Genomic DNA, 27,569 nt, shown 5'->3' on the forward strand with positions numbered 1-27,569 from the left:
AGAGTAAGCTGGAAGAATTTGGAAAATAATATTTTTATCAATCTTAATATTTCTAATCTCAAAAAGCTTATAATTTCACTTATGAGACCTAATATAATCAAACTCATAGAAGCAGAGAGTATATTGGTGGTTTCCAGGAGCTGAGAGAAAGAAATGCAGAGCTATTGTTCAATGGGTATGAAGTTTCAGTTACGCAAGATGAATAAGTACTAGCCATCTTCCATAAAACATAGTATCCAAAGTTAACAACGCTCTATTGTGCACTTAAAGAATTTTTGAGAAGGTAGAACTCATATTGTGTTCTTAAAACACACACACACACGCACACACCAACACACACACCAACACACACACACAGCCCAAAACCAAAACAACAACAGCAATCAAGAAAACAAAGGAACCTGAGGAAGCTTTTGGAGGTGATGGATGTTTATATCCCTGTGGTGGTGATTTCATGGGTGTATGCAAGTGTCCAAACTCATCACATTGTACACATTAAATATGTGCAGCTTTTTGATGTATCTATTATACCTCAATGAAGCTGTTACAATCACTAATCAAGACAGAGAATATTTCAATATTTTTTAAAAATCAAAATTAATCCAACAAAGCTATGTTGACCAACATATAAAAATTTAATACATGAAATGTAACTCTGCAAAAAAAGAAAGAAAATGCAAGTATTTTCAATCTAATTTCAGTGTTTCCCGTATGACTCTGAATTTCTCAATCACTCGCTATACAAAATAAAAATTCGTGTATATATTTGACCCTTTGTATCTATAACCTTCTGCATCCGTGAATTCAACCAACCACAGAGCAAAAATATTTTTTAAAAAAACACAAAAAATAACAATACAGTAAAAAATACAGATAAAATTACAGTATGCTATTTACATGCATTTATATTGAAGTAGGTATCATAAGTAATCTAAAGATGATGTAACGCATATGGGAGAATGTACGTAGGTTATATGAAAATACTATGTCATTTTATTTATTTATTTTGTTTGTTTTTGAGACGGAGTCTCGCCCTGTCACCCAGACTGGAGTGCAGTGGTGCGATCTCGGTTCACTGTAAGCTCCGCCTCCCGGATTCACACCATTCTCCTGCCTCGGCCTCCCAAGTAGCTGGGACTACAGGCACCCGCTACCACGCCCGGCTATTTTTTTTGTATTTTTAGTAGAGATGGGGTTTCACCGTGTTAGCCAGTGTGATCTCGATCTCCTGACCTCGTGAACCACCTGCCTCGGCCTCCCAAAGTGCTGGGATTACAGGCGTGAGCCACCGCACCCAGCCAATACTATGTCATTTTATATGAGGAACTTGAGCATCCATGGATCTTAGTATCCAAAGGAGTCCTGAAACCAATTCCCTATGGATACCAAGGGAGGACTGTACATTGTTCTAACATTTGCCTTCATTTTCATCCTATTCTGAGCTGTACCATATCTATTATAAACATATGAATGTGTATTCATTTATTGTAAGCATTTTTTTCTGTAAACTGATGCAAAATATTTTTAGTGATCTTGATCTTGTAAATACATAAATAGGAAGCCAATTAGCATTTTAGGTTCACATTTGCTTTTGAAATGCCAAATCATCATGTTTGAGTTATTCATAGTGTCATTTATAATTGGGGTTGTTTTTATTTTCACTTCAATTTTTAATAATGTTTTAACTTACTTTGTATTTTGTTCATGACTCTACCACAACATTCTGTTGCATCTTTGTCTTATGTTTTCTAGTTACGATCTTTCTTGTTGCAGCACAACATGTAGCTGTTTCACTATAGACCTCTTTGTTTCTTATTTTTTCTCTGTTTTACATACCTTTTCATATTTTTATATTTTTAGAGAATTTCCTTTAGTACTACTCTCATTTCACATTAGTTTGTATTTAAAATCATAGTTTTAATTTCTCAGAGATGCATAGTTTCTATTTTTTATGGCATTTCTATCTTTTTATATACAGTATCTTCTCCAATAACACTGAGAAAATAAATTAGTAATTTCTTAAATATTATCCATTGTGCACTGATCTACTTCTGTTTTATCCTCAACTTTCTAAATATATTGACCTCCCTCTCTTCTTCCTAGATGCTGATTTTCTTCATATAACTATTGATCTATGGCTATTTGTTCATGGTTTAAGAAATAACTGGGTAGCTCCTTCTTTCATGAAGGATTGACTTTTATGAGATTTGCCCTCATGCTAAATACAACTAGAACCTTCCCCCCAAAAAATGTAAAATGATTTATTTTAAGACAAGGAACATTAGGTAGCACAGGACTGTGATACCTGAGAGAAGGAAAACAGAGTAAATTCAAAATCATTGTCAGGCCTCAGAACAAGTAGGGAGAACCCAGGAGGAGCAGTGTTCTTCTGCTTATATGTGGAGATGAGGGCATTAAGTTCAGGAAGGCAAAGATGGCTAGACTGCTGGGTGGGGTACTAAGAGGAAGAAGCTGATACAGAGAGAGTGACAGCTCAAGGGATGTGCTGAGGCATTTCCCTGAATCAGACCAAAGAGTGATGTACACATGTGTGAGGAATCTCTCTAGAATAATGGAAAGACACACCTTGAAGCACACAACAAACCAACTGGAGCTTCCAGAGGGCTAGGAAACATTTTGTTTCCACCAGCTAGGATGGAGAAAGCTTGTAATAATTCACAGGGCATAAGAAATAATTATAAGGAAGGTCATGTTGTAGAAGGGGGCTGCATTTGTACCAAGTAAAGAAAGGCTGTTATGGATATATTAATTAGAAGATTGGAAAATGATATACCATGGAAAAACAAAGTCTGAAGTAGACTTCAGATAAAATACTATTTCTAGAGATAAAGAGAAATATTCCAAACTATAAATGGTGTAAATTCATTAAGAAAACATAACAATCTTAAATGTATATGTTCCTAACAACAGAGCATCAACAAATACAAAATAAATACAAATATGAAGTAAAAACTGAAAAGAAAAATCCTGATTTTTATCAAGTAATTTAAATTCACATTATATATTTATTTATATTATAAATTTATTTATATTATATATTTCTCCAGTCTCAACTCTGAGTGCAAGTTTTTATCTGCTTTTTTCTCAAAACCTATCTGTGGAAAAAGAAATAAAATGGTATTTTGAAGGAATTTTTGCCCCCAAGGTTTACCATTTCATGTTTGTCCTATCCTTACTTGCTTGAAACCTTCCTATTGCATTGTATGCCTTTAGCACCATTCTAAATTGTTTTTACATTTTCAAGGATGGTTTTAAATTCCTAAGATTTGCCTTTTCCCAAATATTTATCTCAGAATTTTTGAGACCTGGGAATTTCGGGTGTCTAAAGCACAGAAAGGCTTTTACCTCACATGTTGAGATACCGTAAGAAACTTAGGCTGTGGTACTTTTCTCTGAATTATCAGTTACCACCTTTCCATCTGCCTTCTATCTTCCAGAAATGTATTGTTATCTCCCTGCTACTAATTGTCCTAGTTTTATAAATGTGCTTGGTCTAAATCGCCAATGTTCTTTTGAAATAAATTTAATGTGGCCTCTTAAAAAGGAGGAGATTAATATATATAGTGAGGCAGCTATGATAATTTCAAACATTGCCATGTTTAATCCATGTTTAATATATTTTATGTGATTTAGTCTTTTTCTTATTTACTCATAAACATCTATTTTTTAATTGACAAAATTATATATATCGTGTACAATATGTTTTGTAGTATGTTTACATTATAAAATTGCTACATATAGCTAAGTAACATATACATTACCTCATATACTTTTGGTGGCAAGAACACTTAACATCTCTTTTCTTAGCAATTTTCAAGAATTCAAGGCATTGTTATTAACTATAGACCTATGTTGTACAAAACATCTCTTGAACTTACTCCTTCTAGCTAACTGAAATTTTGTATCCTTTGATTAACATCACACCAACACTCGTCCGCACTCCTATCTGCAGCCCCTGGGCACCATCATTCTATTATCTAATTCTATGAGTTCAGCTTTTTTAGATTCCAAATATAAATGAGATCATGTGGTCTTTGTCTTTCTGTGCCTGGTTTATTTAACTTAACGTAATGTCTTTCAGGTTCACTATGTGTCACAAATGACGAGGTTTTCTTTTTTAAAAAAAGGTTGAATCATATTCCATTGATTAAATATACCACATTTTATGTATTCATTTATTAATGAACAATTATGTTGATTCTATATCATAGCTAGTGTGAATAATGTTGCAATTAACATGGGAGTGTAAACATCTTTTGGCATACTGATACCATTTTCTTTGGATATATACCCAGTAGTGGGGTGGTATGATATGATAGTCCTATTTTAAGACTAAATTAAAAATTTCCATTCTGTTTTCCATTATGTCTATAATAATTTGCATTCAACATACAACAGTATACAAAGGGTCCCTTTTCCCCATACCTTTGCCAATGTTTGTTATCTCTTGATATTTTGATCCTAAAGAGGATGAGGTGATAACATATAGTTGTTTTGAATGCATCTCCCCGATGATTAATGATATCGAGCAGCTTATTATATAGTTGTTGGCCATTTTTATATCTTCTCTGGAGAAATGTCTCTTTAGGCTCCTTGCCCATTTGTTAATTGGGTATTTGTCTTTCTGAGTTGCATGAATTCTTTACAAATTTTAGGTATTAACCCTTTTTCAGATATGTGGTTGACAAATATTTTCCAAATCCCTAGCTTCCATTTTATTTTGTTGTTTCCTTTGCTTTGAAGAAACTTTTTGAATTTGATGTTTTATTTTTATAGCATTGCTTATTGGTATGGTTTGGCTGCGTCCCCACCCAAATCCCATCTTGAATTGTAGTTCCCATAATCCCCACATGTCATGGGAGGGACCCAGTGGGAGGTAATTGAATCATGGGGGTGGTTACCCCCATGCTGTTTTTCTGATAGTGAGTGAGTTCTCATGAGATCTGATAGTTTTATGAGGGGCTTCTCCCCCTCCGCTGAGCACTTCTTTCTCCTGCTGCAATGTGAAGGAGGATGTGTTTGCTTCCCCTTCCACCATGATCGTAAATTTCCCGAGGTCTCCCCAGCCCTGCAGAACTTTGAGTCAATTAAAACTCTTCCCGTTGTAAATTACCCAGTCTGGGGCATTCCTTCATAGCAGCGTGAGAACGGACTAATACACTTATGTAGCCTGAGCTTTTGATATGATATCCAAAAACACAAACAAAAAAAAAATCATTGCCAAGGCTGCTGACAAGGAACTTTTTCTCTGCATTCTCATCTAAACGTTTTATGGTTTCTGGTGTTACATTTAGATCTTTTGTGCATTTTAACTTTTTTTGTGTTTTGTATAATAAATGGGTCCAATTTTCCTGTTTCCATGTGGAAATCCAGTTTTCCCAGAACCATGTATTGAAGAGACTATGTTTTACCTATTGTAACCTCTTATTGCCCTTGTCAAAAGTTACTGGACCATATAAGTTTGGGTTTGCTTCTGTGGTCTCTATTATATTCTACTGCTCCATGCGTTTGTGAGTGAAATAGATGATTGGAAATCAAATTTGAGCAACCATTAAATGTGTTTTCTTCCTCCTTGTGTTTCTTTTAGTATTGAAGCTTTGCATTTTTAAGTAATTGTACATGCATAAGAAGTTGCAGAAAAAGAACACAGAGGCCCCATGTCCTCTTCATCCACTGAAGAGGATGAAAGTCCCACCTTTCCACTAATCTTCCTACACCACCACCACAGAGGGCAGCAGAAGTTTCTCATTACCTCCTGGTGGTGGTAGAAGTCCAGGTACCTAGTGCCTCTGAAGGCACTATAAGGTTGGGGGGTGGGGTAGAAGATGTTATTTTTTGGTGTTGGTGAAATTTCTGGTTTTCCAATAACCCCCTTCTCACACTACTTGAGGAAGGAGTGGGACAGGCACCTCTTATAGTCATGCAAAGTTGGAAGTATTCGCTTTCCACTCAGGCTTTGCTGATGTGTGTATAGATGGAGACACAGGTTTAGGTTTTTCTCATGGCTAGGGTAGGAGTAGAGAAGTATCATTATTGAAAAATTTTACTGCTTGCTAGGATCTTCCTTTCCTGGCCCTTTGTCTAGAGAGGACAAGCTTTTCTTTTTTCTTGGTGTGACTCTTTGCTGTTTCTAGGTTGTAAGTTTCTCCAGTATCCAGTCCAGTTAAAATGAAGTGAAAAGAAACCCCAGTGGAACTCACCTTCATGTAATTCTTCTGGCACAAGGCCTTTAGCATGTCTGCCTTCTTCTCTCCACGTTTTTATGTTGTTTTACAATTTTAGCTGTACATAGCATGAAGAACACTGAGAAGTATTTCTATTACATCTTTCCTAAAACTTGGAATCTCTTTCCCTTTTTGAAACATGTTCTGTATATAAAAATTAACTTTAAAAATATTCTGCATCTTTTATTTTAGTTTCTTTAAAACATTACAGCAATAAAAAGAATGCAATCTTTAGACAAAAAAAATGTTAACTAAGCTCAAGTGAATATTTACTTTAAAATAAAATTCTTCATTTTGCACAGTAATTCACTTTCAAATTTCAATAATCTCTCTCTTAAATATAATACGTGGTACAATTCCTTTGAATGTAAAAATTTACAGGACTTTTCAGGTACCCATCATTCTATAAAAGGATGCATATTTGTATTGAAAATTCTAAGACTGGCACTGGGAAGCTGATTTTAGATACTGTCTTTATTTATTTTTCTTTGAATTTGTATTAATAGTAGAAATTCACAAGTGCCTCACATTCATAACAGTGTTCTTTGTGCTTTGATCTATAGTTGTAATCTTCCCAGGCACTGGAGGCAATGTTGTTTACTCAACATAAAAAAGTAAGGGTCACAGCTCTGCTTGCATTTTCAGCCTGAATATGCTGAGAATATTCTTATAAGACTCTTGGATCATTATTACATCCATTATGCACATAGCTATTACACTAACTTTAATTTGAACTTTGTTTCCAATGATGCAAAAATCCCTGAGTCTGTAGTTAAGCCAGCATAGTCTGAGTGAGTGTAGAGATAAACCCATTATAGGAAAAAATACATTCTTACTACTAAAAGGTCACAATGTTCCCAGACTCCAGAAAAGGGTGAAAAAAAATACTCGTCTTTTCCCATGAAATGCTGTTTGTCCAGCTTTGATGGTGATGCCAGGCCAGAGCCCCTTCTTCCATTATCTTCTTCTGTCTTCTTTGCTTTAGTCTTTTATCTTCTCTGCCCTGACCCAGACTCCTAACTTCAATACTCTGAGGTCCTTGTAATCGTCATCACTGTTTTGACTTCATGAAAGTTGGAAGACTGACAGCAGTTATTATTCTGCTTCATTTTGGAGGACTTCACCATTTTGGTTTCATCTTGGAGCACTGACAGCAGTTTTCTACTAAGTCCCACTCTGTGCTATTTCAACTTTGAGGTTCTTTAAGGTAGAGCTTTTAAAAATAAATAAATGTTTATCATGTACACAATATAATGTCTTTGCTATACATAAAAATATATATAATATTTAAAATGTTGAGCACATTGATAGCAAAACTTGATGAATCATGCTCACAGAGTCTTTGTCTTTACGCCCCTCAAAGTCAAGCAGAAACAGAAAAAGAGATGAAGTGGAATGAAAATCTTGCTTTGCCATATGAGGTTTAGAATATTTAACTTAGTCTTAAATTTATTTCTCTTACAAGTAGCTGGAAAGATTAGAAATAGGATTTTCAATGTCAGTAAACATTAAGCATGCTGATATCATATTTACATTCCTGATTGTTTTATGTATGTAAACACATATATTGGAAATACATAATATATATAAATACAGTTGACCCTTGAACAACATGGGTTTGAGCTGCACAGTTTCACTTATACATACATATTTTTTCAATAAATATACTGGACAATGTTTTGAAAATTTGCAACATTTTGAAAAAAATTGCAGACAAACTGCACAAAATATAATTTATCAATACAACTTATGGAAAGTTAGGTAGCTCATGAATGCATAAAATATATGTAGATGCTAGTCAATTTTATTATTTACTATCATGAAATACACACAAATTTATTATAAAATGTCAAAATTTATACAAAACTTACAGACCATACATGGCACCATTCACAATGAAGAGAAATGAAAACAAACATAAAAATCCGGTATTAAAACATAATTGCCTAAAATTATAGTACATTTTGTACTACTGTAATGATTTTGTAGCCACCTCCTGTTGCTATTTTGGTGAGTTTGTGTTACAGGCATCCACTAAAAACATGGTGTGGCTCTAGTCAACTTCGAGTGAACAGTTCATCTCTTCAGTAAATTGTGTATTCAAGTAAAAAGTGTTCTCTCACAGTTCTTCTGTTATTTTTCACTGTGTTTAGTGCAATATCATAGACTTTGAATAACACAGGGGACCTATAGGCAGTGCCGCCATTGATGCTAGAAGTGCTCCACAGAAGCATGGAAAATCCATGGCATTACAAGAAAAAGTCAAATTGCTTGGTACATACCAAAGATTGAGGTCTGCAGCTACAGTTGCCCATCATTTCAAATAAATGAAACTAGTGTAAGCACCATTGTCAATGTAAGAAAAAAAACTGCTGCAGCTATGCTAGCAGGTACAGAAACCTTGCACTTTTCATGAAATACATTTTTTATCTCATACCCTTATGCTAGTATAGAAAAATGCAGCTCTTATGTTAGCATAGGATTGTTATAAGGAAAACATACCAATAGACTCTAGTATAATTCAAGAAAAAACTAACCATTATATGGAACTTAAATCAAAAGGAAGATGAAGTATCAAAGCTGGAAAATTTATTGCCAGCAAAGGATGGTTTGATAATTTTAGAAAAAAAAGTTTGGCCTAAAAATGTCTACATAACAGGAGAAGCAGCTCCTATCAACCAAAAGGCAGCAGATGAGTACCCAGATGCCATAAAAAATAATTGAAAAGAAAAGGTATCTGCCTGAACAGGTTTTTAATGCAGGTGAAAGGTCGTAAGGACTTTTAAGGCTCATTATGCATGGCACTCTATGGAAATAATTTTCAACTCTATGGAAGAGAACCCTGATAGAACATCTGGAAGAATTACACTGTTAAATTTGCCATCATTGTTACAGAAAAGCAATGAAAACCATCAAGGTTGAAACAATAAATTGCTGCTGGAGAAAACCGTATCCAGAAAACGGTGCTTGACTTCACAGGATTTCTGGCAGAGCCAATCTAGGACATAATAAGAGAGATTGTGGATATAGCAAAAAAAGGTGAAGTATGAATGGTTTCAAGATATGAGTCTTGGAGAAATTCAAAAGTTAACAGACACCACACAAGAGGAATTAACAGAAGATTACCTGATAGAGATGAGTGTTTCTAAACTAGTGCCAGATAATGATGATGGGGAAGATGTAAAATAAGCAATGCCAGAAAACAAGTTGACTTTTGACAATCGGTCAAAAGGTTTCCAATTATTCAAGACTGCTTTTGACTTCTCTTACTATAAGGAACCTTCTTTGATATGGGACTGAAACATGATGGAAGACAGATTTTTACCATATAGGAACATTTTTAGAGAAATTAAAAAGCAAAAAAGTCAGAAATTATTATGTATTTTCACAAAGTTGGGCCAACTTTGCCTGCTTCTCCTGACTTCCCTTCTATAGCCTCCACAAATCTGCCTGTGCTACCCATGAGATAGCAAGACCAACCACTCCCCTTCCTCCACCTCAGCCTACTCAATGAGAAAATAAGAATTAATAAATTATGGTGACCGACTTCATAAATAGTAAATATATTTTATCTTTCTTATAATAATAATTTTATATTTTTAGCTTAATTTACTGTTAGAATACAGTACATAATGCATATAACATTTAAAAGATATGTTCATCAAATGTTATGTTACTGGTAAGGCTTCTGGTAAACAGTAGGCTATTAGTTAAGTTTTTCAGGAGACAAAAATTATACACAGATTTTTGCCTTTGTGGGAAATCAGCACCCCTAATCCCCACATTGTTCAAGGGTCAACTGTAATACATAACTCATATAAATATATATATTATATACATAGTAATCCAATACTCAAAAACCAGGGAAACACGCTTTTCCTGAGAAATTAATATTTTATTAAATTGAAAATATATTGTGTTTTCATTAGTTTTCATTAGTGACTCCTTTTTGTGAGGTCATAATAAAATCCAAAATAAGGTCCATGTGGCAGTGGAACCAGCAATAAAAAATATTTGAATAGCTAGATGAGCACTGAAATATGACACCCAGAAAATATCATGACAGACAATAGCTGGATGTAGAGCGTAGAAAGCAGTCAAGGAGGCAACAGATGACATAGTGGAATTTGGGTAGATTTAGGTGGATGACCAGAAGACTGGAAGACACAATATAGGGAAGTTAAGGCAGACTGTTGTGACAGAAAAACGATAGCTGAAGGTGTCATTCCTACCATGATCATTTAAATTGTAGCAATGGGTTTAAAGCAGGTGTGGTGATTCATGTGACCACATGAAAAATAAAATCCCCTGGGTAACCACATCAAACATACTCCTACACTCTAGGGAACATACGGGGAAGGAAGCCGATGGACAGTAGATCCCTACAGAGGTTATACAGTAGGCTTGTGGAAAGAGCAGATTGTTTTGTTCAAGACAGAATTAATCTTTTATACTTTTGCTTTTCTGCACAACAAGAACATTATTTAGCTACTATGTATAAGCAGTTAAATTTGATTTCTTTGGTTTATAATAACGTTAAGCATGGTGTGTTTTTGTAATTCTAATCCAGTATTTTAAAGATTATTAAAATTATTATCACAGTTGTGATTGTGCATCCCATTTCATTTTTTTTTTATCCTGATACCTACATTCTGACCTCAAGTTTCAATTTTTTTATAAAACTAGGTTTCTTCTTTGCTCTGGTTCTCTATGTTTCTGTTTGGATAATGTGTCCCTTGCATGATTTTGCCTTCTAACTAGAACCTTAAATGGATCTTGGCACAGAAACGTTCGATAGTTTCTCACTGTTATCAGAGAGTACATCTTTATAATTCTGTGTTTCTACAATTCAAAGAGTCATCAGCCTCACTAGTCTCCATTATTTTTTTCTATATAACTCCAGCCATTTCCTGCCCTTGATATCAAATCACTGATGTCTTGCTGGAATAACCTGCTTGATACCACCAAGTAAATGCCATGAGCCTACTGATTAATTCAAATTTCCCATAAGTCCCCATGCATGTCATATCTCAATGATTAGGTCAGGTTCAAAAAGAGTACATATTTTTTTTTCTGCCAAATTCTCCTTAATTAGTACAGGCTCAGTTATAGCTTCTGGTTTTAGCAGGCAGTTATAGCTGCTGGAATGCAGATTTTAAAATATCCTCTCTGGGATATGTTATGTTTGGAGTAATTTCTTTTTCAGATGCCATTCTTGAAATCTATCAAAAGGCTAACTTAGAGATGACTGATTTTATCTACTATGCTACTCCAGTATTTGTCATGCAGAGGAAGTGTGACCATGTGCTTGCTCATATCTTGACTTTCACTGTGTTATTTTATTTGTGGTTTTTTGTTTGTTTTTTGTTTTTGTTTTTTTGTAATTGAGTAACTGGATGAGGGTTGTGGACTTCTATGAAGATCTAGAAATGGCTATCTTATTTTTTTCAGATAAAACTGGATGTGTGAGTTCAAAGGTCTACATTTTGCATTAGGAGGTAGGATATTAGTGTTAACTTTGTTACCAAGGCATATTTTACTTTTTCATTTTTGAGACAGGCTCTGACTCCATTGCCCAGGCAGGAGTGCAGTGGTGGATTATGGCTCAGGCTCACTGAAGCCTCAATCTTCTGGGCTCAAGTGCTCCTCTTACCTCAGCCTCCCAAGTGGCTGGGACCACAGGCTAGTGTCACCATGCCTGATTATTTTTTGTGTTTTTTGTACAGATGGGGTTTCACCATTTGCCATGGTTAGTCTCGTACTCCTAGGTTCAAGTAATCTGCCCACTCCACCTTCCAAAATGGTGGGATTACAGGTGTAAATTACCCTAAGGCATATTTTTCAATCAAGCTTTTACTTCAGCTTTGCTCTTGGTCTAAAATTTTTGTTCTTTATCTCGATATGCTCTTGTTTGAGAACCTTGTAGGAGATGAATCCTATTTGGTGCATAAACCCAAAACAAAGTAATCTTTAGCAAGACTGCTATATACAGAACACAGCTCTGTGACTGATAGTAATGACACTCAGCAAGTACAAAGTCAAAATGCAGATATAAAAGTAGCAGTTACTAGTAGTGGGATTGATATTTTTGATAGAAGAATGTATCAGAGGCCAAGATTCTAACCAATTTTTTTCTGAATTAATTTTCAGAGAACAGCTGAATTGAACTAGGGAGACATACATTTGTTATGAATAAATCTGGCAGCAGGAATGTGTTCAAACTATGGAGATATGATATACAGTGAATAAATTTGTGGTTAGCAAAATGATGTTACAGTTTTATGATAATAAATTTCTTAGTATCTTGCACAGTGCTGGCGTGAATTAGATATTAAAACTTCCTACTCCCAAATTTAGCAATACATTATTAGAAAATGTTAGTCAATATTTACCAGTATGTATGCCCCAAACATTTTGCAAAGTATGGGAAATGCAAATTTTAAAAGTCATTGTCTTTGCCTAAGGTCTTTCCATTTTATGAGGGAATAACATCAAGAATGGAGAAAGAAGAGCGGACAGTGTTGGATAAAAGTGACATAGAAGTGGAAAAAAGTATGAGGAATAGAAAGTGTACACAAAGCAAGAAATAACAACAGTGATGAGAAGAAAAAGGAAAGAAGCATAGTAGTGAATACTGAAGAGGCGAGAGGATGATGAAAAAGAAGGATAAATAGATGCAAGTGGAGGATCAAGGCAGAAAGGAAAAACAGAGAAAACGTTAAGGGCAAATTAGACCAGAAAGGAGGACTAAAGGGAACAGGACTACAGCCAAATGTTTCTATATCTGCTATAATTAATTCATTACAATAGATGATACATGCTTTTACTCTAATAGGTTTAGTAGTAACTGATTTGAAATTATTAATATATATATAATTTTGAAATTTGTTTTAGAAATATTAAATTGGTGGCAGCAAATAAATGACCACTATGTAGAAAAATAATCGTTAAAATTTAAAAGGATAAATTCTTGACAGAAACCTGCTGCAATAACAATCGCTATCTTATGTAACAAACACAGAACTTCCATTAGCTCCAATTTAAATCAAACTGACATGTTTCACTCAGAATTTGTTATGACTACTAAACGTTCTTGTAAAATTATGTAAGAAATAAATCTTCTTTATGAAATAGCAGTCATATTCCTGAAATAAAATGTAGATACCAGGTTGTTTTACCCACTCCACCCCATTGGAGATTGATAATTAATTATAAAATATGCATACATGCACAATAATGCAATTAGCACATATAAGCATATTACTCTTTATCCCTCACACAGACGTGCACACACACACACACGCACAACCATTCATGCACACACACAGAGTTATTGCATATGGATAATTTTAATTGTTGCTACTCTTTTCAACTGTCATTACCACCCTTGTGTCTTTTTCTTTATGACTAATTGCTCCCCACTGTTAGAATGGAATGAAATCTGATAATCAAAAGAGAAACTTCTTGAGGTTTCTCTCCTACGTTCCCCATATCCCTCAGCAAATTTCATCTTTAGTTTTTTTAAGCTAAGAAAAAAAAGATTAGAGAGCATCTCTGTCTCCTGACTGAAACAACATGCATTCATCATCGTTGCACAGTAAACATGTCGCATTGGTCCAGCCCCAAACATTGCTTATTTGTACAGCCTTGGCCTCTAGCAGTGGGTACAAACTAGGCCCAGGTATGGTTTTGTCCTGTGGATCTAAGTACTTCTGCTGCATTTTCAGAAATTCCAAAGTCTAAAATTGTCTAGTGAAAAGGAAAGACATGCAATCTAAGTCGTTATCTTCAGTAGATTGTCATTTCAGAATATACTAAAGCATGTGCAATGAGTTGTTCGTTAATATCAGGAACTGACAAAGTCTGGAAATGTGCCTAGAAATCAAAATCTATCATAATGCCATTATAAAATATATAAAATAAAGGATCAGGAAGTAACTGCTGCTACAATGAGAAAAATAAATGTCGTTTATGATTGTTTGCTAAGTCTATTTCTGAAATATTTTATGATTATAAAATGATTGACATGCAAATAATTCTCATGATTTTCGGGTAAAAGCTAAAAATTAAATTATATTTATATGACCTGAATCAAGACAGTGGAATAAAACAGTAAATATTCATGAATGTACACATGGAGAGAAATGTATTTTTTTGTTTCCTAAGATTTGACTGTGTTCCCTGAAAACCCAGTGGGTTGTTTTAAACTGGCAAGGAGGAATAATCCAGCTTGTTTATGATGTGGCAGCCCATATCAGCATCCTATTCCACGCAGTCCTTGAAAATCTTGAAAATGAACACATCAGCATTATCATTACCTAAATATACATCCTATGTGAATTTATACAGCTAGAATGTAAGATTAATATGAACAATTCAAAAGCATCCTTCCCTTCCTAGAAATTAATTTATATTACCCTCTTATATTCATATCTTCCATAGTATAGTAAAGGTGCCTTCTCACACTTTTCCCCCTATCTTGAGCTTCTGCCTTCCTTTGTTTTTAAACTAAGTTACTCTCTATTTCCTGAAAATGCCTCCACTTCTAACACTGAGTCTTTACCCACGGAGACCCCAAACCCTTCATATATATTAACTCATCAGTTTTCCTAACATCTGGATACTTCTTACTTCTCTAATCTCCTCAGTCTTCATTCCTTCTCAAGAACCCTACGTGGTTAAAATCTTGCTAGACTGAGTCAGGCATTCTCAAAAGGATATTATTGTCCACAATGCGGTTACGATTGGCTCTTGAGGGGGAAAATATTCTTTAGAATTACAATAGTTTGGGCCGGGCGCGGTGGCTCACGCCTGTAATCCTAGCGCTTTGGGAGGCCAAGGCGGGCGAGTCACGAGGTCAGGAGATGGAGACCATCCTGGCTAACACGGTGAAAACCCATCTCGACTAAAAATACAAAAAATTAGCCGGTCGTGGTGGCGGGCACCTGTAGTCCCAGCTACTCGGGGCTGAGGCAGGAGAATGGCATGAACCCGGGAGGTGGAGCTTGCAGTGAGCGGAGATGATGCCACTGCACTCCAGCCTGGGTGACAGATTGAGACTCTGTCTCAACAACAACAAAAAAAATTACAACACTTTGGGTCTCCGCAGTTTAACACTATAGGACAAGATCTTCATTGTTAAAATTTAATTTCATGACAGAATGGTGGTGATTTTATAAAAGCATCTAAAAGGGATCCTGGTAGGGAGAGGAGTGATAATAAAAGAAGATTGGGAAACACTGGGCACAATCATCATCCCAGTTGCCCTCAATATATTTGGAAAACTCTGTACCAATACACATGTTGTTGTATCTTGCCCGGACCCCAAATCTATGTTATCCAATGTGGATTTCTGGTTTCCAACATTGTTCCTTTATTGCCATAAACCAAGGAGTGATAACCATAAACCAAGAGCCTCCAATTTCATTCCTGTAACACTGAAGTTATTCCTTTCAAGTCTTCCCTATCATTTCTCAGAGTGTATGTTTTCCCTATTTTTCTTCCTCTTATTTTTCCCCGGCACAAGCAAATAAGTAGCTTTCTATTCTCTATTGAAAATATTGAGTATCTAAAATATGACATATATTTTAATATTCATTTTTATATAATATCTTATTTAACCATCACAACTCTACTGTGATATATACAGTTTGTTCTCCTTAAACAGCTGAGAAATATCCTCAGTGAAATGAAGTAAATAATCCAAGAACATACTGCTATATAATGTTAGAACTTGGACATATAGATCTTCAAACTTGAATATAGGTAGATAGATAGATACCTCTATAGACACATATCTCCACTATATGTATATGTATGTGTGTGTTTGTGTGTGTGTATATATATATATATATATATAAAATATATATATAAAAAAATATATATATATAAACTGATTCTATATAACTGATTCCAAAACTTTGCTCTTGAAATATACAGTTATGAGGCAATTACCTAATCTTATTTTTCTCCCCAATTTAGTCAAATTGCTTTAATTTTGATTGAGATCTCTATGCTTTTGGATGTATGTGGCCTAACACATCTCAGGTAGGCAGCCTCCATAGCTCATCTATTCCCTCAGTAACTATGCTGCCGAAATCTTGAACTTCCAGACTTCTCCATCACAACCCAGAGCACACATACACACACAAAATGTATGCTTAGTCTCAGTCTATGTCCTATTCATGGAACAGCCTTTTATCCATTGTTGCTACCTAGAGCCTTCTGACATATTTGGGTCTTGAAGTTTGTCAGCTGGTTGACATACCACACCTCACTTCCCATGTCATTTAACACCTTCCCTTCCCAGGTAGCAAACTCCCTCTTGCTACTTCTTGCTTCTCTTATTATTAAAGAAATATATTGAATTATTTTATAGGATTTATAGTGAAATATTTGTATTTCCTATAATGTAAATAATGTGTACACTTTCCTTTCCATTTTTTAAAAATGCTAATATTGACAGTGGGTTCAAGTGTTAGCCTAATCTTCTGCAGCATTTCTCATAATTTTGGGTAGCCATTGATAATAATTTTTTGTGTCTACAATTTCATTCGTGGTGCAATATGTTGATACTACAATTCTATTAATCTTTTTTTCTTTATCAGCTGGAATTCTTAATTTAAAAAATATTTCATCAATTATTTAGTTGCAGTTGTATAAGAATATTAGGATGAATGCTAGAGTTCTTCCCTTTCTTTCTCAGTTTACAGAATGCATTGGTTACCTAGTATTCACCAAATGTGATTAAGGAATTTTTATTAAGTAAAAAAATTATCACTTTTTATCACTAATTAAGGTCAATCAATTTTTCAGTAACTTCCACTTGTTTTGCTACTAAAATTGCCTCTTCCTAACAATAGAATCCTCTTCCAGTTGTACCATGAGAGTTTTTGATATGAAGTTTTTGAAATCTTCGTTACATTTTTAGGATAATAAGTTGCTTCAGACCAATTCTGTACATTTTTTGCACCGTATCCAGATTTAATCATTTATTTGGGGTCCCTGATTTGTTTTAATGTAAAATGCTACATAAGAGGCTACACTCTGCTTGCCAAGGTCATCAGTGTTACTGGGCTTGTCATTGTTTTTAGGCTTTTTAGAATATGAGGCTTGGAAACATATGGATATAAAAGATAAAATATTTTATGTGTATAATATTTTTTATTGCCAAAGCCAAACTAACAAAATATTACCACCAATAAATGTACTATGGATATTGAAATAGTGATATTTAGTGGTGAGATTTTTTTTCCTTTTGAACCAAGCACTTTTTTACCCACTCCTCCAAAGTCAATCTTTAAACCATTCATTTCCAACATGGGAAAAATTATATTTCTTTTTATTTATATGACAGTGTTATGATGACACATTTATAAAAATGTGAAAATGTTTTAAAAATTAAAATGTTGCAGTCAGCTTTTAATTATCAGAAAGCAGCTTCTTCTTTGGTATATCCTACCTTTGAGAATTATTGAGGAAACTTCTAAATGATTTATTTTATTGGCAAAACTTTCTGAAAATGACACAGACGCAAAAATAAACAAAATCTTTAAACAGAGTTAGCAACCAAGGAGTGTGCATGACAACCAAAGCCAGCGCAATCCCTGCTGACATGTCCTTTGTCCAAACATGAAGGGAATAATTAAGGTGCATATTGATTTCATTGCAAAAAGCAGAATACTATTTTGTGCATCAGACTGCAGCATAAGACTCAGGACCTGTAAAGACCATGCAGAACAACGGGGCCATCTGTAGATGAATGTTTGATGACATTTTTGAAGCACCTGTGATGACATGGGTCGTTCACCCAGACTCCAACTATCTCACACCCTCACTGGGGTTCAGCTGAGTAACTTTGAAGCAACCCAATGAAGAGCTATTATTGACATTTTCTAAAAATAAGACGTGAGAAAGGAAAGTTTCAACAAACGTCTTCCATTCATTTCAACTCAATAAACATTTTTGAAGGCTCACTAATGTGCACTGTCTTTGCTGCTCTATGCATCTCTCTCATCTATTAAATGTTCATCCTGCTTCAGATTCCTGTCAGATGTATCCTTCATGCTGCTGATACAAGAATGTTTTTCAGACATACTCCTGGTAGGGTCACTTCTCCACCTAAAATCCCCAGGATAAAATTCAATAACTTTAGCAAGATATAAAATGTCATTAATTATTTGTTCCCTCCATCTCCTCTCATCATATCTCCTACTTATCCCCATGCACCTGACATGCAAAGCTATTTATATGTCTTCTGGTGTTATTCTCACCTGAGTCATTTGTGCAATGCTTACATTATAGCCTCTTCCTGAAATGGCCATTCTGTCTTAAATGGATTATATGCTAATTGGCTTTTTGATAACTCACACATTGCCTTCTACACAGAGTCTTCCATGATTTTTCAAGCATGCTTAAATATCTGTGGGTTCTTTCTATTAGAATGTGAGTGATTAAAAGGCAGGAGGCCGGCTCATAAGTCTCTTTGTATAACCACCCCCTACTTCTGCAACAGTACTAGGTAAAATAAAATGTAAAAAAAAATTAATGTTTTATTTAATTACTCAACCAACCCTACAATATATCGAACAGCTGCCATTCCATTAGAGTCCTGGGTATCTCAAAGACTTACTCAACATCTCCGTTTCAAGGGGATGTGAAAGAGAACATTTCTTAGTAGAAAGCTTTGTAATTATTTGAAAAGCAAACAAAGAAAATGAAGCACAAAATCGATTACATGGAGTAGTTTTATACTTGTCAGAAAGAAGATTGATTTCTGAATCTTCAGAGTGGCAGTTCATTATTTTATTGATTTCTAGTATAAGTGAGATATCCAAATATAAAAGCAAATAACAAAGGGATTCCATAAACAGATAAATATTATATTTGCATTGACAGTCTTCATTGTCTCATTGCTTTTGAGGGTGCCAAGACATAATCCAGGCTGTCTTCCTACTCAAGCCACTGGAAAAGCACTAGACCTGGAGATGTAGGTGACTCCCAAAGTGAAATAGCTGAATAATAGCAGAAACTGAAAACATCCCTTGGTTTCTGAACTATTAATCCACTGTGCATTTTACTAGAGTAAGGGCTATCAAATTATAAATAATATATATCACAGTAAAACACCTTCATTAAATATTTTGTTTCACAATAAAAAAATTCATTATTGACCAGCATTTAATTTTAGATTCAAAATTCATAAAAATATTAGGTTATACTTTTCTTTTTTGGATAGATATTTAATACCTATTTTTAATTTTTTCAAATTGAATTATGTTTTAGACCTTGTATGAACAGCTTTATAGTTATTTACAAGAGGTAGCCTATTTGATGGTCCAGTTAAGAATGCTGCGTTTAACTTACAGCACTGAGTAAGGTTAGTATGTTACAAACAAAATTAATGAGGGGAGAATGGAGCAACCAACTTTTTATATAAGAAAATAGGATTATTTGAAGAGAAGTAAAAAATCAAATACAAATGATCAAAAATGTCACAATAAAGAAGATTTGAGACAGAAGAAAATGGAAATGAGAGACATTGTGATGTTCAATACTGATTATAAATATTAAATAGAGAAGATACAAAAAATGATATTGATATATATACTATGGCCTGAATGTTTGTGCTCCCTTAAATTTCATATTAAGTGTAAATTAGGTACTAAAACTCATATAGATATGGTATTAGGAGGTGAGGTCTTTGGGAGGTGAAAGAACCTCTTACGTAATTAGTGCACTTATAAAACAGGCCCAGGAAAGCTCCTTTGTTCCTTCCACCTCATGAGGACACAGGGAGAAGGCATTATCTGTGAGAAAATGGGCCCTCACCAGATGCTGCACATGCCTGCGCCTTGATTTTGGATTTCCTAGCTCCCAGGACTGTGAGAAATACTTTTCTGTCGTTTATAAGCCACCCAGTCACCCAGCTGATGTATTTTGTTACAGCAGCTTGACTAGGCTGCAACAATCTGGTAAAAACATAAGAAATTATTTTTATCCCTGAAGGAATTTTTTTTTTTTTTTTTGAGACGGAGTCTCACTCTTTCACCCAGGCTGGAGTGCAGTGGCGAGATCTCGGCTCTCTGCAAGCTCCGCCCGCTGGGTTCACGCCATTCTCCTGCCTCAGCCTCCCGAGTAGCTGGGAATACAGGTGCCCGCCACTACCCCTGGCTAATTTTCTGAAGGGACAGACATCCACAAGAGGCTCTCCCCTGACGATGCAGATTTTGTGGATGTCCCCCACACCTACATGCATTCCTTCAGCTTGAGCACTGGTATTTACATGCCCAGGGGCCACATTGACGTCTATCCCAATGGGGGTGACTTCCAGCCAGGCTGTAGACTCAATGATGTCCTGAGATCAATTGCATATGGAAGGGAGTTCCCTCTTTTCTGCTTTGTGTTTGACTCAGTTTATCCCATTTCCTTCTAAATCAGCCAGAGCCTTTAGTGCCGCAGGCACTATTTGTTCATTATTCTCACCTCTCACCACAGTGGCCCTCCAACACTGTGTTTAATGTATATCGTTGTCCTCCAAGACTAACTGACCTAGTCGTTCCTGCCCTGGTTTCTCATGCTTTAAGGTTGCAGTTGTTATTAGTTGTTTTCTTTCTTTCTTTCCTTTTTTTTTTTTTTTTTGAGAGAGAGAGTTTTGCTCTTTTTGCCCAGGCTGGAGTGCAATGGTACAATCCTGGCTCACTGCAACCTCCACCTCCCTGGTTCAAATGATTCTCTTGCCTCAGCCTCCCAAGTAGCTGGGACTACAGGCACGTGCCACCATGCCCAGCTAATTTTGTATTTTTGGTAGAGATGGGGTTTCACCATGTTGGCCAGGCGGGTTTCAAACTCCTGAGCTCAGGTGATCTTCCCACCTCGGCCTCCCAAAGTGCTGAGTTTACAGGCATGAGCCACTGTGCCTGGCCGATTAATTTCTTTTTATGACAAAAGGAATACACACATTTGTTGAAAGAGAAATCAAGCATTATAGACTTGCATAAAGCAAAAGTGCACTCCCGCTCCCACCTCTACTTCCTCTCTTCAGATGTAGCCAGTATGAATGCTTTTGCGTGTATCCTTCTAGTCTTCTTTCTTTGCAAATTTATTTGCATTTGCATGCAAATTTTCCCCCAAATCACATTGTTCTGCAACTTTCTTTATTTTTATTTTTTTCAGCTTCATTTTTTTCTGTAATAATATATTATGGATACTCTTTTTCTTTTCTTTTCTTTTTTTAAAACACAGAATCTTTTTTTGTTGCTGTTGTCGTTGTTTTGTTTTTGTTTTTGTTTTGTTTTGAGATAGATTTTCACTCATTGCCCAGGCTGAAGTGCAATGGCACGACCTCGGCTAACTGCAACCTTTGCCTCCCAGGTTCAAGCAATTCTCTTGCATCAGCCTCCCGAGTAGCTGGGATTACAGGCACCCACCACCACACCTGGCTAATCCCAAAGTGCTGGGATTACAGGCGTGAGTCACTGTGCCCGGCCACATCCTCTTTCTTTCTTGAGACAGGGTCTTGCTCTGTCACCCAAGCTGGAGAACAGTGGCACAATCATAGCTCACTGCAGCCTCAACCTCATGGACCCAAATGATCCTCCCACCTCAGCCTCCCAAGTAGCAGAGACCATAGGTGTGCACCATCATGTCTGGCTACATTTTTTATTTTTGTAGAGATGTGATCTCACTATGTTGCCCAGGCTGGTCTCAGACTCCTGAGCTTAAGCCATTTTCTCACCTGGGCCTCCCAAAGTGCTGGGATTACAGGTGTGAGCCACCATGCCTGGCCTTGGTATTCTTAATAATATGTCTTGGAGATTGTTTCATATCATTATATTTAGAGCTACCTCAGTCTTTCAACAACTGCATATAATTTCATTGCATGAATGCATCATAATTTATCTGGCCCTTATAAGTGGACATTTAGGGTTTTAAAAAATCTTTTTTAGTTATGAACAGTGCTACAATGAATGCCTTGTCATATTTTTAAGATGAGTTTTAGAGCCAACGTACTAGAAGATGGAAGGAAGCATGTTTCTCACCCATTCCATTTCAGACTTCATTTTTAGGGGAAATTGTGCTATTTGGAGAACCACATTTGGCTTAGAGGTTCAGGAGTACTTGGATCCTACCCTGGTGTAACTCTTCCCTCCCCTACGTCTGGGCCGATGAGAGATGGAGAAAAAAAGCAAGAACCCTCATTCTTAGAGGGGCTGAAAGCCTAAAGCCGTGCTCTCTGGAGGACACCCCTTCCCCTAAGCCAGGGCTTCTCTTTGACGTTTGGGACTAGATAGACCTTTGTTCTGAGGGCTGTCCCATGCATTGGAGCATGTTTAGTAGCATCTCTGGTCTCGACCCACTAGATACCAGCAGCACCTTCTCCCTAGTTGTGACAGTGTCTCCTGGCTGAGATCTACTGCTCTAACCCAACGTGGACCTCAGAATCGTACCACCCACAGGCTGGCACAGGGCAGGAGCCTGAGGCACCAGAAGTGCTTGGCCCAGAATAGAAGTGGAAGTGAGATGACCAGGCTTAGCACAGCAGGATCAGCCTGTCCTGCCAAAGCAGGCTCATGGAGACAGGGGTACTCCTGAGGGCCCCAAGTGCACAGCCTTTTCATGGTGGTGCCCCCCACCCCGCCCATTGGCAAACGTGGCCCCACGACACCCTGGAATCTATCCAAACATATAGTGACCTCTGCAGGAAGGATGGGTGGGAAGCCTGGGAAGATCTTGAGGCTATATTCATGCATGCGCAGAGTGAACCAATGCACCCGCCGACCACGGGTGGCCTCCATCAGAATGGAGACAGTAGATGTGAACTTTGCTTCCACCTCAGGGTCTAAGGACAAAGCTGCTGGAGCTGGCATTTTTTCCCCCACACTTCTGGATCAGGCTGTTTTTGAGTCCATGATCAGCCTGCATTTCTTTAATTAACTTGAACCAGGGGTGATAGATAATCTATACCCTTTTTCCTTGGATGGTTGGTCTTCACTTTTCCCCTGGTTGGCTCCTAGGAATTATGTAATTTTTGGTATTCATCTGATTTGTTGCTGCGGGACACCAAAAGGGAGGAACTTGGCACTCAGACATCAAGGTGAATGTCACAAACAGAGGCCAGTGGAGGGTGGAGGCTCCCAGGGGAGGCACGGGGTACAGATCACAATGTCAGGCTTAGGCTTTCTGATAAAGCTCCCGGTTGTCTTGTGATGGGGGAGGGGAGAGCTGAAATCAGGATTGTGAGCTGTGACTGAAATATCTGCAGCAGCTCCAGGTAAGAGAGGCCCAAGACCTAGGATGGCAACAAAATCTCCCAAGATCTAGCCAGCCAAGCAAGCCTCTATTTTCTTCATGTTCTTCCCAATCCATAAAGATCACAGCTTTTGCCAGCCATAATCCCCGCCTATAATCGCAGTACTTTGGGAGGCCAAGGCAGGAGGATTGCTTGAGCCCGGGAGTTTGAGACCAACCTGGGTAACATGCGAGACCCCATTTCTACAATAAAAAATACAAAAATTACCTGGGTGTGGTGGCATGCACGTATAGTCCCAGCTACTCAGGAGGCTGAGGTGGGAAGATTGCTTGAGCCCAGGAGGCAGAGGTTGCAGTGAGCTAGATCACACAACTGCACTCCAGCCTGGGTGGCAGAGTGAGACCCTGTCATAAACAAAAACAAAAATAAAAACAAAGAAAAAAAACCCCACAGCACACAGCTTTTAAAGAGATGGAGTGACAAAGATCACACAACAAAGAGTTAACAAAAGAACTGGGTTGTAGGGCTGGGCAGCAATTGAAGCTGTTTTTCCTCCCAGATGATTGGACGCCTCACCTTTTAGGGATGAGGGGTCCTCAGGGGCAGGGTCTGGGTATGAGTAGGAGAGAAGCCTCCTTCAAAACCAACTTTCAGAGAGTTGGATGCTTTTTCTTTTTGAGATGGAGTTTTGCTCTGTTGCCCAGGCTGCAGTGCAATGGTGTGATCTAGGCTCACTGCAACCTCTGCCTGCTGGGTTCAAGTGATTCTCCTTCCTCAGCCTCCTGAGTAGCTGGGATTACAGACACACCACCACGCCTGGCTAATTTTTTATTTTTAGTAGAGATGGGGTTTCACCATGTTGGTCAGGCTGGTCTCAAACTCCTTACCTCAGATGATCTGCCCGCCTCGGCCTTCCAAAGTACTGGGATTACAGGCATGAGCCACAATGCCCGGCCAGAGTTGGATGCTTTTTGGAGAGGAATGAATTTGGATTAGGCATTCACATTTATTTATGCCCTTACATGTTAAAGAAGGTGAAACTGAGGCCAGGTGCAGTGGCTCACACCTGTAATCCCAGCACTTTGGGAGGCTGAGTCGGGTGGATCACGAGGTCAGGAGATCGAGACCACCCTGGCTAACATGGTGAAACTCCATCTTTACTAAAAATACAAAAAAAATTTAGCCTGGCGTGGTGGTGGGCACCTGTAGTCGCAGCTAATTGGGAGGCTGAGACAGGAGAATGGCGTGAACCCAGGAGGCAGAGCTTACAGTGAGAGGAGATCACGCCACTGCACTCCAGCCTGAGTGACAGAGCAAGGCTCTGTCTCGAAAAAACCAAACAAAACAAAAAACTCAAGCAAATTCGATCTGAGGAAAAGCCCAGTTCTCAGTGATGAGGATTCTGATCTTGACTTTGATATCAACAAATTGGAACAGCAGAGCAAGGTGCAAAGCAAAGGACATGGAAAACCAAGAGAAAAGTCCATAGTAGATGAGAAATTCTTCCAACTCTCTGAAATGGAGGCCTATTTAGAAAACAGAGAAAAAGAAGAGGAATGAAAAGATGATGATGAGGTGGCAGATACTGATTTTTCTGAAGATACTGATTCTGATGAAGATGAAGGGGGACTGTTTGGAAGTAAAAAACTTCAGGTAAAGTTTTGAGAGAGGAGAGAGCACTTTCCTCCTCCTCAAATTAGCTTTTGTTCTGTTTTTCTAGGAGAGATGTAATTGTGGTTAGAAGATTTGAAGCTAAGAAATGTTGTGCTCTATCTTATCAGTTATAAATGAATCTGTACTTCCATTCAGTTTGTGTTCCAGTTGTTCTTATAACAGTTTTATGGTAATGTTTTTAGTTGCCAATTTCACCTAATAACTATTTTTGGTTTGTAGTGTTATTAAGTTAGAAAGTAATGTAGACATACAGTATACACACAAATATATATGCATGTGTTAATGATGTATTTTTCTATTCCTAGTTAATAGTTTTAAAAACTTTTTATTTTTGTCAGATAAAAGTTCCAGAAATATGAAGTACAAAGATTTTTTTGATCCAGTTGAAAGTGATGAAGACATAGCAAGTGATCACGATGATGATCTGGTTCAAACAAGATGATGAAATTGCTGAAGAAGCAGCAGAAGAACTAAGCATTTCTGAAATGTATTTAGAACCATCCTTTACATTGTTAGCTGGAATTGCCCAATCATGTATTGGTACTTGTGGTTTTCACATATGTTTGTTTTAAGAAGTTAGATTCTCTCCTATCAGATATTCTCAAGATAGCCAGAGGAAAGTCTGCATTTAAAGGGACATTAGAGATCATTTAATGAAGAAAAATATTACTGGCAGTAGCAATCAAACCTTTCTTACCAGGAACTTTGATTTGGTTTTGTGCCCAAAATATCCTGTTATTTTTGTGAGATAGGAGGTTTGTATTATAGATTGATGAATAATTTATTTTCTATATATTGGACACTTTTTGTTCTGTTTCTTACATAGCATGTCACTTAAATGATACCTTCTCTTCCTCCATACCTGAATGATTTTGGAAGTTCTGAGCATTTGGTGGCATTAGGCATATAAAAGAAGAACTTTATTAAGGGAAAATATGTTTCCTTTTGTTTTTCTAATGGAAAGCAGTATATTTTTTTTTGTAAGAGTTTTGGTAGTGCAGGGATGGAGATGATGACCTGGAAGAAAGTGAAGACAGTAAACAAGGTAAAGAAAGCTGGAAAAGAGTGACCTTTGCTTCACCGGATGATGAGGCAACTGAAGATGCAGGTGTTTTAAATGTAAAGAAAAATTCTGATGAAGATAAATCCTCTTTTCAAAAAAGACAGGAAAAGGTAGTTAGGAATTTGAGGAATTTTTAATATGCTTGACATGATTGTGGAACTCACAGACTACTAACAAATCTTCTCTATTTTTCTTTTTTTTTTTTTTTTTGAGATGGAGTCTTGCTCTATCACCCAGGCTGGAGTGCAATGGCACGATCTTGGCTCACTGCAGCCTCCGCCTCCTGATTTCAAGTGATTCTCCTTCAGCCTCTTGAGTAGCTGAGATTAGAGGTGCATGCCACCAAGCCTGGCTAATTTTTATATTTTTAGAAGACAAGGGGTTTCACCGTGTTGGCCAGGCTGGTCTTGAACTCCTGACCTCAGGTGATCCTCCTGCCTTGGCCTCCCAAAGTGCTGAGGATACAGGTGTGAGCCACTGTGCCCCAGCCTTCCCTATTTTTCTTGTGGTAACTAGTAACCATCCTTTGAAAACAAATATGTTGGCCAGGTGTGGTGGCTTACACCTGTAATCCTAGCATTTTGGTAGTCTGAAGCAGGAGGATCGCTTGAGCTCAGGAGTTCAAGACCAGCCTGGGCAACATAGTGAGAACTTGTCTCTACAAAAAATACAAAAATTAGTGGGACACGGTGGTGTATGCCTGTAGTCCAGCTACTCAGGTAGCTGAGGCAGGAGGATCACTTCAGCCCAGGAGTTCAGTGCTGCAGTGAGCTATGATCACATCACTCTCTCCAGCCTGGGTGGTGGAGCAAGATCCTGTCTTCAAACAAACAAAGAAACAGAAAACTGAAAATCTTGCTGCTACTCTCTAATGCAAAAGCACAGTATATAGAGTTGCCATATGGAAAGCATGTGATTTGCAAAAATCAGTGCCCGCATTACCCAGCCTATAGCTTTCATCTTGGGGCCTGTGTGTAAAATGATTGTTTCTTTTCTGTCTCCCTTATGTCTTTATATGCATAGCATATCTCTCCTGACAAAGCTGTCCTGAGAACCTCTTCTTGTAACTGTTTTGACTGCTCCGGAGGATGCCGCCTACGTCTTTAAGGTGCTCCACAGATTTTGATGAGTTCCAAATAGTCATAATTTTAATTAATACCATGAAAAAGATATCTTCCAAAGTATGTCATGATTTCAGACAAGTGAAATTTCATTTAATTTTAGTAGATGTAGTCCGGCTCCAATAATTGGGCTATATTATTTATCCAATCTTAAAATTTTATTATAATAAAAATGAGAATCGCGCCAGGCACAGTAGCTCACACTTGTAATTCCA

The 27,569-nt window shown here is 37.1% G+C and overlaps 1 protein-coding gene across 4 annotated transcripts in view; it reads left to right on the forward strand.

Moving 5' to 3' along the window:
• Positions 1–27,569, forward strand: part of LOC134737562 (golgin subfamily A member 6-like protein 1) — a 96,109-nt gene that overhangs the window by 52,766 nt on the left and 15,774 nt on the right. For 2 of the 4 annotated variants that reach the window (XM_063653115.1, XM_063653114.1), the window contains exon 2: positions 27,257–27,341. The gene's annotated coding sequence lies outside the window, so the exon portion shown is untranslated. Of the gene's footprint in view, positions 1–25,820; positions 27,342–27,569 lie in introns of those variants that run through there. The other 2 variants (XM_063653113.1, XM_063653116.1) reach the window with 2 other exon arrangements.

Source organism: Pongo pygmaeus, chromosome 16, assembly GCF_028885625.2.
Source record: "Pongo pygmaeus isolate AG05252 chromosome 16, NHGRI_mPonPyg2-v2.0_pri, whole genome shotgun sequence".
NCBI lineage: Eukaryota > Metazoa > Chordata > Mammalia > Primates > Hominidae > Pongo > Pongo pygmaeus.